At 37.8% G+C, this 18,156-nt stretch overlaps 1 long non-coding RNA gene and 1 pseudogene across 1 annotated transcript in view; one reads left to right on the top strand and one right to left on the bottom strand.

Moving 5' to 3' along the window:
- Nucleotides 1-18,156, bottom strand: part of LOC127359478 (NACHT, LRR and PYD domains-containing protein 5-like) — a 154,351-nt pseudogene that overhangs the window by 111,925 nt on the left and 24,270 nt on the right.
- Nucleotides 1-18,156, top strand: part of LOC127359538 (uncharacterized) — a 90,608-nt gene that overhangs the window by 54,902 nt on the left and 17,550 nt on the right. Inside the window, exon 3 of the long non-coding RNA XR_007882647.1 lies at nt 13,181-13,294. This is a non-coding gene — a long non-coding RNA (uncharacterized LOC127359538). The remainder of the gene's footprint in view (nt 1-13,180; nt 13,295-18,156) is intronic.

The following is an 18,156-nucleotide window of genomic DNA, read 5'->3' as shown; positions in this document are numbered from 1 at the left end:
GCCTGTACTTGAGTACAGTTTGAGGTATTTGTACTTTAATATTTAAATGTCATTCTACTTTATACATTTACTGCACTACACTGAAGTCCTGGACTTTTTACTGCAGGACATTTACCTGACAGCTGTTAGACGACGAGTTATTAGCAGATATTTTACATACAAAACATGCACTCTGCTCCACTACATTTCACAGGGAACTACTGTATTCTTTACATTCATCTGACAGCAGCAGCTATCTTATAAAATCCACTGTTACTAATTCAACCAGTAGTTTCCAACATTCTTGTCTTATAAAAATACATCATCTAGTCGGGGCTCTTTGTCAAATATCAGATGTGTGTGAGTCGTTAGCAGTTCTCCTCTAAACCTACGTCTTTTATCTAAATACCAAAACAGTTTGAGGCCCAAACAAGTAAAACACAATATTTCACAAATAAGAAACTGAGCATTTTCTTAATTAACTGCATCAATAAACACATGTGGAATGACACATAACAACATTGTTTAATATCTTTTGCTCATTACAGAAGAAAAAAACATTTCACTGACAGTTTCATGCAGATGGGGACTCAACTTATTTCTCATTATTAGTTTAGTTAATTATATTTATTTATCAGGGACCATAAACAAAAACACATTAATCTCATACAAGGAGCAGAGATGCATTTTACCAGATTTAGCTACTAATTAATTTCCATCTGCAGTCCCTGGGCAGCTCCACATAAACACTAATTACGACCATTTTAAACACAGAAAGTGATGAAAGTTTATCCCCATTCTTACACTTTCATTAGTGTTGTTGCATTCAGCTCATCAGTAAACACACTGTAAACACACTGCTTTTTGTAAATAATGCAACCTGTTACAGAATATGATGGATTCATATGAAATAAGAACAGAAACATACTGAATAAAAAAGAACAAGTAAACAGAAATATAATCCAATACTGATGAGAATGAGACTTCTGACATCAACCTCCATGATACAGAATAATGTGAAAAATAACAGCAGTTCTCCATCGTTCAACAGACTTTGACTAACAAGACTTTAAATGAATAAAAAAGTATAAAATGTATTTTTTGGTTAATGGAAGTTATCACTATAATGATGACACACATATGTATGATTCCAGTGAATATACATCACACACGTACTTGATGACAGCGTAAAGATAGATTCTTATAGAGTACAGCTATACAACATGTGGTGCTTTGGTTTTCTCCTGGTAGTTTTAGATGCGAAGCTTCTCTACGAGCTGCAGGTGAAACTCGCTCACAGGATCCTGACTAGCTGGACGCGCTCCAATACGATGTTGGCAGTAACACGATTCCAAAGACGGCAGGAAGTTAAAGGCCGAATGGACAAGATGGAGAGATAAAAACCTGAACTGTGATAGATACTGTTCACTCATTGTGTCGGTTCAGTCAGAGTGTGTGTGTGTGTGTGTGTGTGTGAAATCTGGAAATCACATCATCACTGTATCCCATTAAACATCTGTGTGATACTTTTATACCAGAGGAATACATAAATATTCATTATGGAGACTTTTTGTGAGGAGCAGACACCAACATTATTGTTCCAGCAAAGTGTTTCTATTGCAGTGTTTTAAATGTCAAATGAATGAATGTCATAGAAGTAGTCAGAATCTTTATTTCCTGGTTCAGCCATAAGGGGTCCTCAAAAGCCTCAGTATCACCAGTTAAACTGTCACACCTGTGAGACTAACAGCTACAACTGCTAGTGAAACACAGACACAAGCATTGTAGCAATTGACTTTAAACGTCTTAAAAACATTATTGTGTTTTAGAAAGTGTTTTTATATATGTAACACGATCATCAATTTCATATTTAAGTTCTTAATGTACAGAAATTCCAGATATTCTGTGTTCTACATTCAACATTTCCCATAAAAATGTGTAAAAAGAAAATCACAAACATTAAAAAAAATGAGACAAACGTAAATGAGAATGAACTTAATAAAATATTAATAGTTTTCAAACATTAAATTACAGATTAAACCTAAACATTCTGGTTTATACATTAAATAAATCAGTGTTATCTATGTTACAGTCGCTGGTAATACACTGCAACTCAATTACTGGCCACAAGAGGGCGCTGTTGACCCCATAATTATAATGTGGTCAACAGCGCCCTCTTGTGGCCAAATAACAGAACTGCAGTTAAAACAATGTAAACAGAAAACAGCAGTTTCCTACTTCAACACTGAATCTAATCCAGCTGCAGCAGTTTACCAACATTAAAAACTCCTTCAGGGGAAATATGAGGAGAAAATAAAATGTCAAAGCTTCCTGTTTCACAGCTGAACTTGATATTTATGTTGATGATATTAAAAAAATCCCCCACTTAGACCTGACATTAAAACTGTTGTATTAACCCTCTACTGCATTAATTATTACTTAAACATGATGGAAATGTTTTAATGCGTTTTTATTACTTAAAATGGTTTAAATAATGGAAATATTTGATATATTTATTTAAATGTATTTTTTCTAAAAACATAATACCTACATGTTACCATTTTACAAAAAGCCAACCACATCTAAACTGATTTTTAATGATGAGAATTAAAAGTTAACTTTCTCCAGATAGTATTTGAATTTTTTTCTTGAATGAATTTTGCAGAAATATTGAACAGTTGGTTAACTTTTGGGGCCCTCAGATATTCTCAGTGTCACTTGTCCATGGAAAAAGGAATGACAAACAGGATTTCATGGTCACATGATGTGATGTGTATTTATACTTTCAAAGTAAAAGAGCCTCTTTTCACAATAAAACTAAAGTACCGGTGAGTAAAAGTGAGAAACAGTCATTGTTACCATATGGCAACACTACGGTGGCTGATAGGGCTTTGTGTTTGGTGTGGACGGTCTCTGGAGTCTTTAAAGGATACGGAGCAGACGGAAGGACCAGACATGCTGCATTATTGCACACAATATTTGAATGAGGGACACTCGTACGATGCAATCATGGACATGCTGTCAAGTTTACACAATATAAACATCAGCTTGCGGACTCTAAAAAGTAAACACAGGGTTGTACCGCAGAAAGCCATCACCATGACTACCACTCTGGAGCGTGCAGCCACATGTATGGCTCATCCACGATTAACCAGCGCATTGGGTCCTGGTGGTCCATATGTAGAAAGGGAAGGGAAGTGGCTTTCACAAAGTCATTTAATAATATATATATACACACAGACAAGCCCGAAGTTCTTCATACCGCTGGAACATTTGGACTTAACTTGGTAACATTCAAAACTGTTTTAAACTGTAAACATTGGTCACTTGTCAGCTTCATCAGCTTATTCCTTTTCAAAAAGGTAGATGACTTTTTAATGTTTGTTTTTTTTGTGCAACAATATTGTTTCTATTTAATGTTTGTCTGTTAGATGTTCTGTGAGTTGTTCTTGGAGGTCGTGTGAAATGTCAGATAAACGTCTCCCGATCGTGTCATTGGACAGAGGGACAGGTTTCAGTGTCTCAGCACTTTTCTCACCTATGATTGTGACCATGTCCAATGCTGCCGGAGTATTAGCTCCTCTGCTATCCTGTGAGCTTTTTGGCCCCTTGCGATGTGGCGGTGTTTGTACGAGGCTAACGGTGCTTTTTTATTTACTGATGCCTGTTGGAGATACTCATCGAGTTTTCTATGAAAAAAGTCCAGTGGCTTATTGACATAACTGGGGTGTAAGGTCTCCAGGTGTTTGCTTTCATGCTGTCCGCTGTCAGAGTTTTTAGGCATTAAACACACACAGGTCTTTCCTCATTTCCGACCGTATTCACGGTAAACCCAAAGGCTGTGTAGGCTTCATCGTATTTCCTGCTCTTATTAGGTTTATGCCGGTTACCGTCACTTGCTGTTCTTTCCTCTGACGTCTCCTCCGTTTTTCTTTTCACTCCTGTCAGAAACTTCTCCATCTCTCCTCCTCCGTCAGTCCCCCTGCCTCTCACTGTTGAGACACCTCACTGCCCCCCCACTATTTGAGAAGTACTGGATTAATGTGAGCAAATCCTCAGAAACTCATGTGAGATGGTTAATATATTCTGGTCAGTGCGATGTACAAAACTGTGGCAAGCAGCTCTCAGCAACATCAACTAGAACTGCTTGACAATGTGTATATTCATTTAAGCTCATACATTTCCTACATTATTATTGTATATATACAGTAAATTCATGTAATCACTACTGTTCACTAAAGTATTCTGTCTTATATGTATTTTGTTTTATTCATATATTTTAACTTGTGCACTAATTTAAGTCTTTTGTCTCTTTTATGTTTGTAATTTTCTTTTGTTTGTAACATTTTATATGGAATCACTGAAAAACACTAACTTTTGTGCTGATGGTAAGAACTTAAAGTTGATCTTTAATGTTCAGTTTCTTCCCTGTAGAGGGCGCTGCAACACAGTGAAGTGATGCAGTCACTTTACAAGCTGACTGTGAAATTCTGTCACTGCTGAGTTTATATAAACACTTTAAACTTGCTGTAAATATCTAACAGACATTAAATACTTTATATTCACCTGATCCTTTAATATCTTCCTATAACTTGCACCAGTAAATTCTGCTTCTGCAAACTTCTTGATTTTTCAAAATAAAAAGGATTTCTGCAAATGAAATTTCTCAAAGTTTAAAGAGTGTTGAAGTCTTATTTTGAGTATTGAGACTGAATTGAAAACAGAATTTGATGCACACATGAATTATACTTAAGGCACTATTATACACTAATGAGTTAGGCACATATTACACATATTATTTCTGCCAACAGATCCTATTATAGTAGTTAGCTTGTTGATAAGTGAAGTAGCCTTTAGTCTGAGAGCCACAGAGTGAATCAGCTGCAGCTCCATCATCACCATCTTCTCCTGTTACTGAGGACGTCATCAGAGAAGTTGAACAACTCAAACTGAGTTATTACTGAACATGACTTCCTGTATTAAGACCAGGGAATCAGTTTGAGAGTGACAGCAGCTTCTAATCCTGTTTTCAGTTTAACTCTGGGGCTTCCTTTTTATTGTTCATGTATGGAATTTGCCTTTAAGTCTCTAAAGTTGAATTCTTCTGTGTTACAACAGACTGGACGAGCACTTGTTGGAAACTGATTCACTTTAATTGTGTGAATAAAACATGATCTTTCTCAGTGTGGGAGTCAGAGTCAGATGGCTTTCCACCTTTGTTTTATGCTCAGAGTCTAATGAAGACGTAAACAGCCGACTGCAAACTGAGAAACTACAGTAAAGCTTTGATTGAATCCACACTTTGTTCAGGTTTTATCTTATTTCTGTTCCTCAAAAGCAAATATTCATCTGTTATAAAATGAGAAAAAGCTGATATTTGTGGTAGTTATTGATTTATTTATTTGAAAATCAGGAGATCAATAAGCAACAGTTGAATCTTCTTCAGTCAGAAATAAAACTAAAATAACAAATATTTTTCATTTAAACCAACATGGAGATAATTTATATTTATAGTAGCTGGATCGTGTAGATTATCAATCAAAAGTAAGATGTGATTTTAATATACAGGTTTGTGTTTTTGATGCAATATGAGAAAACAGAACAAATATATACATGTACATGATCATAATCACTAATAATGACACATTATATAAATTATAAACATGTTTGCTGATTGATTTCATGTCAAAACAAAAAAATTTGAACAAATGTTCAGGTGTTCAATGTGTGACCAATGTTCAACACAGCACTAACTTCTCACCAAAATCCAGATATTTAAGTGACTTTAAGTAACTCTGTTCAATATTTTTATAAGAACAATGGATCAAATATCAAAATGAAAATAGATCAATATTACCAATAACTGCAACAACACAATCTGTTGGAATATATTATGAAAATAGACTATTTTAAAATAGAATTAATAGATATATAATATTGCACTAATATTAATGATTCCAAAATATATTGTGGAAATTAACTGCAACTCTCCATCGTTCCACAAGGTGCAAAGAAAGAAATCAATTAAAGTAAGTTTCAATCTACAGTTATGTTGACATTGTGTCTGACAGTGGAGCTGATCTCAGAGCAGTTCAGACTGCAGCACTGAGAGTCATCTCCACTGGTTGTGATTCCTCTGTCAGTCACTGCTGGATGAAGCTCTCCTCTCCACTCTACCTCCCAGTAACATGGCCCAGTCAGAGCTGATGCTGCTGCTTCAACCTCTCTGGATCATCAGGACACAGCTGATCCTCCAACACAACCTCCTTCCTCACCACTCACACTCTGACTGAGATCACTTCCAGCTGATGAGAGAAGAAGACAGACAACAGAAGTCATAAATCAGTGTTTACAGAGACTCCCTCCATCAGCACATCCAGTATAAAGACCAGCAGGGACTTCAGTCCAGTTCAGACCAGAAGGTGAGCGGCTGTGTAGCGTAGCCTGCTTTCTTTCAGCTCTCATGTTAACGTATTGGAGTGAACACACTCAGCTGAAGCTCACAGACCTGCAGACACTTTGGACATCAAGTCTGTTGACTCTGCAGATTTCACTGAAGTACACAGTGGAAATAAAGTGCTGAGAGTCCCTGAATGCATCATTACTGCAGAAACAGAGAGACATTCACTGCCCACTGTAATGATGGATTTACTACTGTTTGGGTTCAAAGCTGGTAAAAACCACAGTCTCAGTCACATTTGAACGTTTCATCTTTTGAAATCTCACAGGACAGATCTGTAAATATGGAGTCTGTTTAAAATAATATAAAACATATTTGGACTAAACAAAAGACAAATGGACAGATATATATCTGATGTTAAAGGTCCTACATGTTCATACAGAGACTGAACAATAGCTGTGATTACTGGACTTCAGCAGAGGTTCTGGTCTGTACAAAGACCACATGGTCACTAAATATAATGATGGTTCTCTGAAATAAGATCAAGTGGTTTGCAGGCTTCAATCAGACTGATCTTAGAGCTGTGACAAAGATGAACTGATCAGTTGTTTATTGTTGAAATGAGAGAACAAACACTAAGATCAGATTTGATGGTACAACAGTTTGATGAATGAGGACCACTGTCTCTGTACATCTTGTAATGCTGTCAGCTGGAATCCAGATTTATTTCCTGTAGACATGAACACAACAACAACAGTCGTCTTCACATCAACTCAAACACATGATCACAACAAGCTTCTGGCTCTCTGATTGGCTGACTGTTCACTCTCTCTCTCTGTCTATCTGTCCAACCCTGAAGTCTGTCACCATCCTCCTCTCACAGCTTCACTGAGGAAAGCAGCAAATACTGGATCTTTGCTTTGATACTAACTGTGTTTAGTACAATACTGCTGAAACCAGCATGGACTGACTCCAACCCTCTACTGACCTCAGAGTCTCCAGTCTACAGTGTGGACTCTCCACAAGATCAGACAGCAGCTTCACTCCTGAATCCTGCAGATTGTTGTAACTCAGGTCCAGCTCTCTCAGATGGGAGGGGTTGGACTTCAGAGCTGAGACCAGATAATCACAGCTGATCTCTGACAAACTGCAGTCACTCAGTCTAAATAAAGAATACATGATCTTAACTTTATAGGACAATGTTAATTTGTTATCATTTGTTAAAACACATTAACAAACAACAGAAACCAAAGAAATATTTCTACTTCAGTAAACTTGATCAGTTTAAAACAAATATTAGGTCAGAGGATCTTCTGTATCCAGATGTGACCATTTACCAACAATTATAAACATTCATTTACTTTAACAACTAGCAGTGGACATTTTCTACAGTTTCTTTAACAAACACAAGTCTTTGTGACTGCAGACTAAATTTAGTTCAACAAACATGAAAATATGAACAAAAGCAGATTTACAACTTTATGGATGTAAGTTATGTATGAACATAAATTAGGTTAAATTGTTCATTAAACATATCAGATCTACAACAGCAACAGAGAGTCAGTGAACTGACCTCAGAGTCTCCAGTCTACAGTGTGGACTCTCCAGAAAACCACACAGCAGCTTCACTCCTGAATCCTGCAGGTCATTGAGACTCAGTTCCAGCTCTCTCAGATGGGAGGGGTTGGACTTCAGAGCTGAGACCAGATAATCACAGCAGATCTCTAACAAACTGCAGTACCTCAATCTAAATAAAGAATAAATGATAAAAATCCATTTATAATCCAGTCAGATGTGTTCAGGTTTTAAATGTGTAGCTCAACATTACTATGTCCTAATCAATGAGCTTTTCTCTTAAATGAGTTGAGTGACTTTGTCATTGTGTTATTGTGGATCTTCATATTGTCAGCCTTCTACCGACACAATATTTTAGATATTTGTTATCAGAATCAGAATAATGTTCATTGCCAAGTAGGTTTTTACACCTACGAGGAATGTGTCTTGGTGCATCGGTGCATAAAATATACAAATATACAAATCACAGAAAATAAAGTACTTTCAAAATATAAATAAATAAAGACAAGAAAGATAAGAAAGAAAGAAAACTGTGCAGAAGACGGGACTGCATTAATGTAATGCATACTGTATATACAGGGTGGGTATAAGAGTCAGTGTCAGTAGGGGGTCGGGGCCTTGTTAATGAGGCCAGCTGCAGATGGGAAGTAACTGTTTTTGTGGTGAGAGGTTTTGGTCGTGATGGACCGCAGCCTCCTACCAAAGGGAAGTGTTTCAAAGAGTTTGGGTCCAGGGTGGGAGGGGTCAGCCACAATCTTGCCGACACGACTCAGGGTCCTAGAAGCGTACAGGTCCTGGAGGGATGGCAGATTGCAGCCGATCACCTTCTCAGCAGATCGAATGATACGCTGCAGTCTGCCCTTGTCCTTGGCAATGGAAGCAGCGTACCAGATGGTGATGGAAGAGGTGAGGATGGACTCGATGATGGCAGTGTAGAAGTGCACCATCATCGTCTTGTTATTATAAATACACCAGAGTTTTGCTGTAATTCCATATCTGTGCAATTAGGTTGTAGGGAACAAAATCTCATTGCAATTGTAAGGAAAACAACATTTGCTAAATGTTGTCCAAAAATAGTTAGGAAAATATAATGTGGGGGTTTTAATGAGGACAGATATAAGGAAGATGTTAACAATGCTAACTGGTCAAGGGTGTTCTTAGAAGAGAACCCTGAAGAAGCATTTCACACTTTCAATGACACAATTGTAGACCATCATGCACCATTAACAAATGTACAGGAAAGGGATCAAACTAAATTAACAGCAATTTCATCTAGTTTTAGATCAGATTGGTAAATATATTGCAAATTAAGGAATTTTGTAACAAAATTATGTAATAAGAAAAAGAAAGGGTATTTTGATGATTGAATAAATGAGTGAGTAAGTAAACAATTATGGAATATTTTGAACTCCCTATTGAGAGGAAATACTAAATCCACCCCATGTTATATAGAAACCGGAGGGGAATTTTATACTAAACCTATAGATATAGCAAATCATCTAAACAGTTATTCTATAAATAAGATTTATGGGTTAAAACTACCACCCAGCCTAAGAATACAGATTTATCACATATATTAATAGATCATATTATGCAAGGCAAAAAATTTAACTTTGAGTTCAAGGATGTTAGTGTTGCTAAAGTTAAATCAATGTTAATGACATCCAAAAATAAACCACCTGGTGTTGACAGTCTTGATAGCAAATTTATAAAGCCTATAACTTCATTGTTTTCTCCTATGGTCATGCATATTATTAATCAGTGTTTCAGTGAAAAGTTATGCCTACAACCATGGAAGATTTCCAAAGTGGTGCCGATACCAAAAAATTAGGAAGTTGCAGTTTTCACAATCTAATAGTCGACCTATAAGTTTATTACCAATCTTGAGTAAGATAACAGAAAGAATTGTATATGAGCAGATCCAATCTTATTTTTTTTAATAATAATTTAATCACTAATTTCCAACATGCATATAGAGAAAAACATTCGACAGCCACTGCCTTGACTCAAATGGTTGATGACTGGCTTGTGGAAATAGGACAGAGAAAAATTTAAAGTGAAGGTGTTGAAACTAAAATCATATGGTTTTTCTCAGTCTCCACTATTATGGAAAAAAAGCTACTTGAGCAACAGAAGGCAAATGGTGTACTTTAATGGAAGTTATTCAAATGTTAAAAAAGGTTAAGAAAATGGAGTGCTTCAAGAAAGTTGTCTTGGTCCACTCCTATACACGATTTAAGATAAATTCAATCTGAAGGATTAATATCAATGATCAGATGTTATTAGTGTAATAATGTATAATAATAATAATAATAATAATAATAATAATAATAATAATAGAAATGTATATATGTTTTTGTCATATTTGCTGAAACTTTCACTACATCTTTACAGTATTAAGGGTTAGGGACCTAAAGTGTCCGCATTTGACAACCTGTGAATGAGACTCAACTACAGACTTTCTCGGCTGATTGTTTTTGTTCAGGCCCTGTGGATTCTTGCAAATTATATTAGGAGCATATATAGATCATCCATCTTATGTACTTCTGTCAGGATGCAGTGAAAGTTTCATCAAATATGACAAAAACAAACTACAATAGTAACAGTGTCAGTGAACTGACCTCAGAGTCTCCAGTCTACAGTGTGGACTCTCCAGAAAACCACACAGCAGCTTCACTCCTGAATCCTGCAGATTGTTGTTATTCAGCCACAGCTCTCTCAGATGGGAGGGGTTGGACTTCAGAGCTGAGACCAGATAATCGCAGCTGATCTCTGACAAACTGCAGTAACTAAATCTGAATTAAGAATAAATGATGTAACTCTAGAACCTTTGATGAAGAAAACAGACTTCAGCATTTAGATACTCAGTGTGGATCAGTATAATATCAGCCTTATGTCTGCACTTTACTGTCAGCACAACTTTCACATCATATTAATCTCAGCACAGAAGTAAAAAATGGTGTCTGACCTCAGAGTCTCCAGTCTACAGTGTGGACTCTCCAGAAAACCACACAGCAGCTTCACTCCTGAATCCTGCAGCTTGTAGTTGTTGCTGAGGTCCAGCTCTCTCAGATGGGAGGGGTTGGACTTCAGAGCTGAGACCAGATAATCAAAGCTGATCGCTGACAAACTGCAGCCCCTCAATCTGAATAAAGAATAAATTATGCAGATAAAAATCCATTTATAATCCAATCAGATGTTTTCAGATTTCCAACGTGTAGCTCAACATGACTATGTTTTAATTAATGAGCTTTTCTCTTATATGAGTAGAGTGACTTTGTCATTGTGTTATTGTGGATCATTGTAATAACATAATAACACATAATATAACAGACATCATCCTAATGTCAGCACAACATTCATACATCTATTCATGTCAACACTGATCACATGCTGATCACATGCTGCTGATCTCAGGTTCATTATGTTGCTTAAGGACACTTAGACATGTGAACAGGAGGAGCTCAAGTTTCAAACCACAAACCTTGTGATTAATGACTGACTATGTTGATGTGCTTTGTCATGCAAAATGCAAAGAGTCTTTTTTATCCAATTATTCTATTTTTAGTGTTTTATTTATGTTCATGATTACTGGTTGAGTCCAAACACAAAGTGACATAATTTTCTGCATGTTGAAATGTCATTGACAGAACAGACATGATACGTCAAACACTTGCATTTAGAAATATGCTTCACAATGTGTACCACTGTATGTTAGTTTCAGGGTGTTTCTGACAGAGAGAAGGGTCTTATGTGTAAATGTTCCTGTAAAATACAAAAAGTGTTCAGATGGTTATGTATAAAATTACATTTTGCATTACATTGTAGAATTAATCCTTTCTTAACATTAATCCAATTTGAGCACATAAATTTGGACCCAAACTGTTCAGACTGACAAACATTAAAGAGATTTATACTCAGACAAAACCAGAAGACAAGGAAACCAAAGGAAATTTAAAACTTCTTTTATGCATTTAAATTTGGTAGATATACATTATACAAGGGCAAAATACATGAACTGACCTCAGAGTCTCCAGTTTACAGTTTTTACTCTCCAGTCCAGCACACAACAGCTCCCCTCCTGAATCCTTCAGGGTGTTGAAGCTCAGGTCCAGCTCTCTCAGATGGGAGGGGTTGGACTTCAGAGCTGAGGCCACAACTTCACAGTGAGTGTCTGAGAGTCCACAGTAAGAAAGTCTGTGATGACAGAAAATATAAAACATATATTGTATTACACAAAAGGTATAATAAAATCTGTCAAGTTCAGAGTTGAACAGTTAAATAATAGTTCTTCCTGAGCTTGGTGATGAAGAAATCCGTCCACTGAACTGAACCTACTGAGCTCACACTGAGAGAGAGGTTCCTTACTGTTTAAAAATAAAAAATATTCTAATTTAGCAAAATCTGCAAATATATTACTTTTTATTAACTAAACAACAATATACAGTGTCTGATAAAAAACATAACATAACATAACAATGAAAAGACACATTATAGAAACATAGACACTGTAAACACTGTACAAAATAAAGACTATTATGATAAAATGATGAAAATATTTTCAGTTGTATCAACCCTCCATCGCCCACAGAAAGATAGTTAGATGGTAGAGGATACTTAATCACTAAATGGACATAAACACAAAAAATATTTCTGTCGACATCTGCCGTTTAACACAAATAGAATTATATAAATAAACAGGTTTAATACTAGTTTAATCCAATCCAATCCAATCCAACTTTATTTGTTAAGCACTTTAAAGTTGGATTGGATTGGATTGGATTAAACTAGTATTAAACCTGTTTATTTATATAATATTTAAGAAAATCTTTAGAGTATGGAGGTTTTGTATTGTTCATCTGTGTAAAGTGTGTATCTTTACTCTAATACTGACGGCTTCAACTTTACATTGATTTATAATGTTAATCACATCTGGACTTACTGAGCCTTTCTGCAGTTCCTCACAGCTGGAATCAGTCTCTGTCGTCCAGGCCATGATGTGTTGTACTTCTTCAGGTCCAACTCATCCAGAACCTCCTCTGACATCTGCAGCATGTAGGCCAGAGCTGAGCAGTGGATCTCAGAGAGTTTCTTCTCTGATCTGTTCTCTGACTTCAGGAACTCTTGGATCTCCTGATGGACTGAGTGGTCGTTCATCTCCATCAGACAGTGGAAGATGTTGATGCTTCTGTCAGGAGAGATATTGGCACTGTTCATTTCCTTCAGGTTGTTGATGGCTCTCTGGATGATTTCTGGACTGTTGTCTGTCTGACCCAGCAGGCCTCCTAAGAGTCTCTGGTTGGACTCCAGAGAGAGGCCATGAAGGAAGCGAACAAACAGGTCCAGATGGCCATTTTTACTTTTGAGGGATTTCTCCATGGCTTTCCTCAGGAAGACATCCAGGGTTAAATTAACATATTTTGGACCCAGGAAGTCCTCCAGTACTTTGGTGTTCCTGTTGGTGTAACAGTGGAACATGTAGACTGCAGCCAGAAACTCCTGAATGCTCAGATGAACGAAGCAGTAGACTGTTTTCTGGAAGATCACACTCTCTCTTTTGAAGATCTCTGTACAAACTCCTGAGTACACCGAGGCCTCTGTGACATCAAGACCACACTGCTCCAGGTCTTCTTGGTAGAACATGATGTTTCCTTTCTCCAGCTGTTCAAACGCCAGCCTCCCCAGCTTCAGAAGAACATCCCTGTCAGCCTCCATCAGCTCCTGTGGACTCTTCTCATGTCCCTCATCATACTTCTGCTTCTTCCTCTTTGTCTGAACCAGCAGGAAGTGTGAGTACATGTCAGTCAGGGTCTTGGGCAGCTCTCCTCTCTGGTCTGTAGTCAACATGTGGTCCAGAACTGTAGCAGTGATCCAGCAGAAGACTGGGATTAGACACATGATGTGGAGGCTCCTGGAGGTCTTGATGTGTGAGATGATTCTGTTGGACAGATCTTCATCACTGACTCTCCTCCTGAAGTACTCCTCCTTCTGGGCGTCAGTGAAGCCTCGTACTTCTGTTACCTTGTCGACACATTCAGGAGGAATCTGATTGGCTGCTGCAGGTCTGGAAGTTATCCAGACGAGAGCTGAGGGAAGCAGATTCCCCTTGATGAGGTTTGTCAACAGCACGTTGACTGAAGACTTCTGTGTGACGTCAGACACAACCTCATTGTTGTGGAAATCCAGTGAAAGTCTGCTTTCATCCAGGCCGTCAAAGATGAACAAAAGTTTACAGACAGCAAGCTGCTCTGCTGTGACCTTCTGTAATGTTGGATGGAAAACATGGAGCAGCGTGAGAAGACTGTACTGCTCATCTTTGATCAGGTTCAACTCCTTGAACGAAAGCAGAACCACCAGACTGACATCTTGGTTTTCCAAGCCCTCTGCCCAGTCCAGAGTGAACTTCTGCACTGAGAAGGTATTTCCAACGCCAGCGACACCGTTCATCAGAACCACTCTGATGTGTCTCTGTTGGTCAGGTAAGGCTTTAAAGATGTTGTGGCACTTGATTGGAGCGTCCATGTTGGAAGCTGTCTCAAGCTGCCTGACCTCATGTTGGGTATTAACCTCTTCACACTGTCCCTCTGTGATGTAGAGCTCAGTGTAGATCCTGTTGAGAAGGGTTCCACTTCCTATTTCATCAGTTCCTTCAGTCACATGTTTACATCTCGTCTGCAGTCTGATCTTATGTTCATCTAAAACCTCCTGCAGACCACTATCTGCTGAAAGAGAAGAAGCATATTCTGAGACAGTTTCTTTCCATCTGCAGCTGGCCTCATTAACAAGGCCCGGATCCCCCACTGACAATGACTCTTATACCCACCCTGTATATATGCATTACATACATTTATATTTTAAAAGTACTATTGATTTGTGTGATACAGGGGCGGACTGGGACAATAATTCAGGCTGGGAATTTGATACCATCCCAGGTCACCAGTTATGTTACAGCACTTCGCTGATCTGTGGCCAGTGCTTTTAGCTTTTTAAGCCTCTCCCTCTCTGCTCCACCTTTCCACCTTTCCAAGCATGTAGAACTACAGGTGCGGGAGGAGGGAGGAGGGAGAGAGGAGGGGGACGGGTGCGCTAGTTGGTGTGTGTGTGTGTGTGTGTGTGTGTGTGTGTGTGTGTGTGTGTACCTGCAGTGCTGTGACAGAGTGCCTCAGAAAAAGAGAGGAGGGTGTGTGTTTGTGCCCAACGTTGCTGCTCAGTCTGTGTGAGCTTCAGTGAGGCAGATACTCTAACGAGCCGCACGACGGATTGTTTATTTCAAAATCAAGCGCGACCCGAACCGAACCTTTGGTCCCGACCATCGGCAATCGACCAGCTCGGCGGCCAGGCCACCGGGAATTGTCCGCCACTGCTGTGATTTGTATATTTTTGTGTGATTTGTATATTTTTGTGTGATTTGTATATTTTTGTGTGATGTGTAGGCTATATTTTATGCATCAATGCACCAAGACAAATTCCTCGTATGTGTAAACCTGGCAATAAACCAAATTCTGATTCTGATTCATAACACAACAAATGTCCCTGTACTAGATTATAAAGTCCTGTTTTCAGACATGAGGACATCAGCAGACAGTTTTTGTTTACTTAGAATGAACTGTTTTTATCTACAGACGCTGTGGGTCGCCTTCCATTGAGTCCGCCATGTTTCTACAGTAACATAGAAGGGACAAACGTTTCACTGCCACCAGAGGTTCGTCTTTGTACTTGGAACTGCAACTGCACTGCTAGATGTCACTAAATCTACCTACTGTACCTTTATATAGTCTTACTTTGTACAGTGCTGGTCTGACTGGCTGTCTGCAGTCCAGCTCTTGTTCTGGATCTTTTTCCACACTGGGGACAGGAGGAGTCTCCTGATGAAGCAGACTGGTCCCAGTATGAGGTGATGCACTGTCTGCAGAACCAGTGTCCACAGCTGGTAGAGACTGGATCCTTCAGGACGTCCTGACACAAAACACAGCAGGACAGCTGCTCCTCCACAGAAACATGACTCCTCTTCCTCTCTCTGTGAAGACATTTCTTTATTACTAAAATTCATCCGACACTGTCTGGAAGCTCAGATGGTCACAGAGAACATTAAAAGTGTTGTTGAATCTGATTAGAAACCACAATTATATTTCAATGTAAAAGGTGTGTTGAGGTTTTACTATAATATCTGAGATAACTTTTTTCATTCTTGATGAAGATGTTTAACCTCTGCCTTCTGTAATAGTACCACACATATTTGTATTATGGATGAATGGAGCATAAACTTGTCTACTAGATATTTTGGAAGTGATTGACCAAACTGTGAAAAGAACAACTTGAAAAGGATTTCAGACTAGCAGTGTTGGGAATGTGTCCCTGAGATACTGTAACTCCAACTATATTGACAGATGAATCCTTTCTTTGTAAAAATAAACCATCAAATACTTAAATTAAAATAGAACATAAATCCTATATTTGTGTCGCTTATCTCTCATTAAAATACCTACTCTCTCTCTCCTATAAGACTTGGAAGCAGGCAGAATGATTTTCTACGGTAGTTTGGCAGCATTCAGACTGTATCTTGTATAATTACTGGCTGTTTAACAGTTCATTTGATCTGTTTGCAGTAAGTGTCGGGAGATGCTTTCTGTTTGACTTTTGTGACAACAAAACACGTTACAAAAGTCATCAAAAACTCCTTAAGGTTAAACTGGGCTAACTAAACAATTTTAGGACCGACTTACTTTAACAGCCGGACTGTGAATGGACTTAAAGTAACTCACTAGCCAACATTAAGGTTACAAACTACCCATAATGCAACTGTACTCTGTGTAGGAGCCACTGTCATACAGGTCCATTTAATGTGTTGTTGCTGTTAATGTGTAATTGTCTAATCATTGACTTTTATGAAGTACACAATTTTTCAAAGGTAATTTCCTGAATAATATTGTATATTTGGGCATATACAATCAAATAATGGTGATAATATAATGATATAAACTGAAGTTAGTGTCAGTTCTCTTACTGTGTGTCTGAGGGTTCAGGTTCATTACTGAATATTGGAGGATATTCTTTAGACCGGTCACTCTTCATAGACAGACAGCTGGACATTGGAGACTCCGCTCTTTGTCGGTGGTACTGACTTCTGGAAACAACAAGATGTTTTTGTTCATTTCATGTGAATCAGGGTGAAATTATTAAAAATACACAGTTCTTAATACACATATTGCTGTTACTGATAGTTTGTTGGTTAAACAGTAACTGGTAGTTCTCTTACTGTGTGTCTGAGGGTCCAGGTTCATTAATGAAATCTGGAGGAGGACTAATGGACCCATCACTCTTTATAGACACACAGCTGGACACCGGAGACTCTTTCTCATACTCTTCCTCCACACAGTCACTCATCTTCACTTCAGAGGTTGTTGAGACAAATATGTAGTTAATTTAAGTCGTACAACATGAAGACAAGGAAAATAAACAGGTGAAACAGGATGCAAAGGAGGAGCTAGTTGAGTAGGCAAGTCAGAAAAGTTTTATAATGTTTCATGTTTAATTGTTTATTCAATACAATTATTTTTCTGGAGTCATTTCCTTGAATTTTTTACAAAAACAACTGGGTTTCAACTTTTAAATGTTATAGGTTCTTTGTTTCAGTGACCCTGATGCTTTTCACCAACATTTATTACAATAAGGACGTACAGTTCAATAGAGATCATAAAACAGATGTTTGGTGTTTTTATGACTTTTATCTCTTCATAAATTCATATATTCCATCCACAATATATAATTTTTATATAATGTTTGTTTTGTGAGTAGCATAAAGGGAAATACAACTTGATCCTGTTATAAAACCCAGTGTTGTAAAATGATAAATATACCTCTTACTTTTAATTGAGGCTGTACTAAGTGATAACAATTTACTGCTTTGTCAGGCGTATCTGTGATGGACAAAAAATTGTCAATAAAATTCAATAAAACAAAACCACCGGGTATGACTGTGAGCACATGAATCGTGAGAAACAAGTCTGTTAAAGTGTCTCACCAAAGACTGAGCAAAGAGGAAGTAAACACACACAGACTATACAGTATAATGAATCCATCCAACACCTGGTCAGTTTTCACTATATCTGTGCCTGTCTTTTGGGGTTAGCGTTGAGTGAAGTATGTGAACCTCTGGAGCATTTTGGAGTTTTCTTTCAAAAAAATCTTGAGGTTAAACTTGA

The sequence above is a fragment of the Dicentrarchus labrax genome, unplaced genomic scaffold (assembly GCF_905237075.1).
Source record: "Dicentrarchus labrax unplaced genomic scaffold, dlabrax2021, whole genome shotgun sequence".
NCBI lineage: Eukaryota > Metazoa > Chordata > Actinopteri > Moronidae > Dicentrarchus > Dicentrarchus labrax.
Note: the sequence above shows the minus strand (reverse complement) of the source record. Positions and strands in the feature narration are given on the sequence as shown.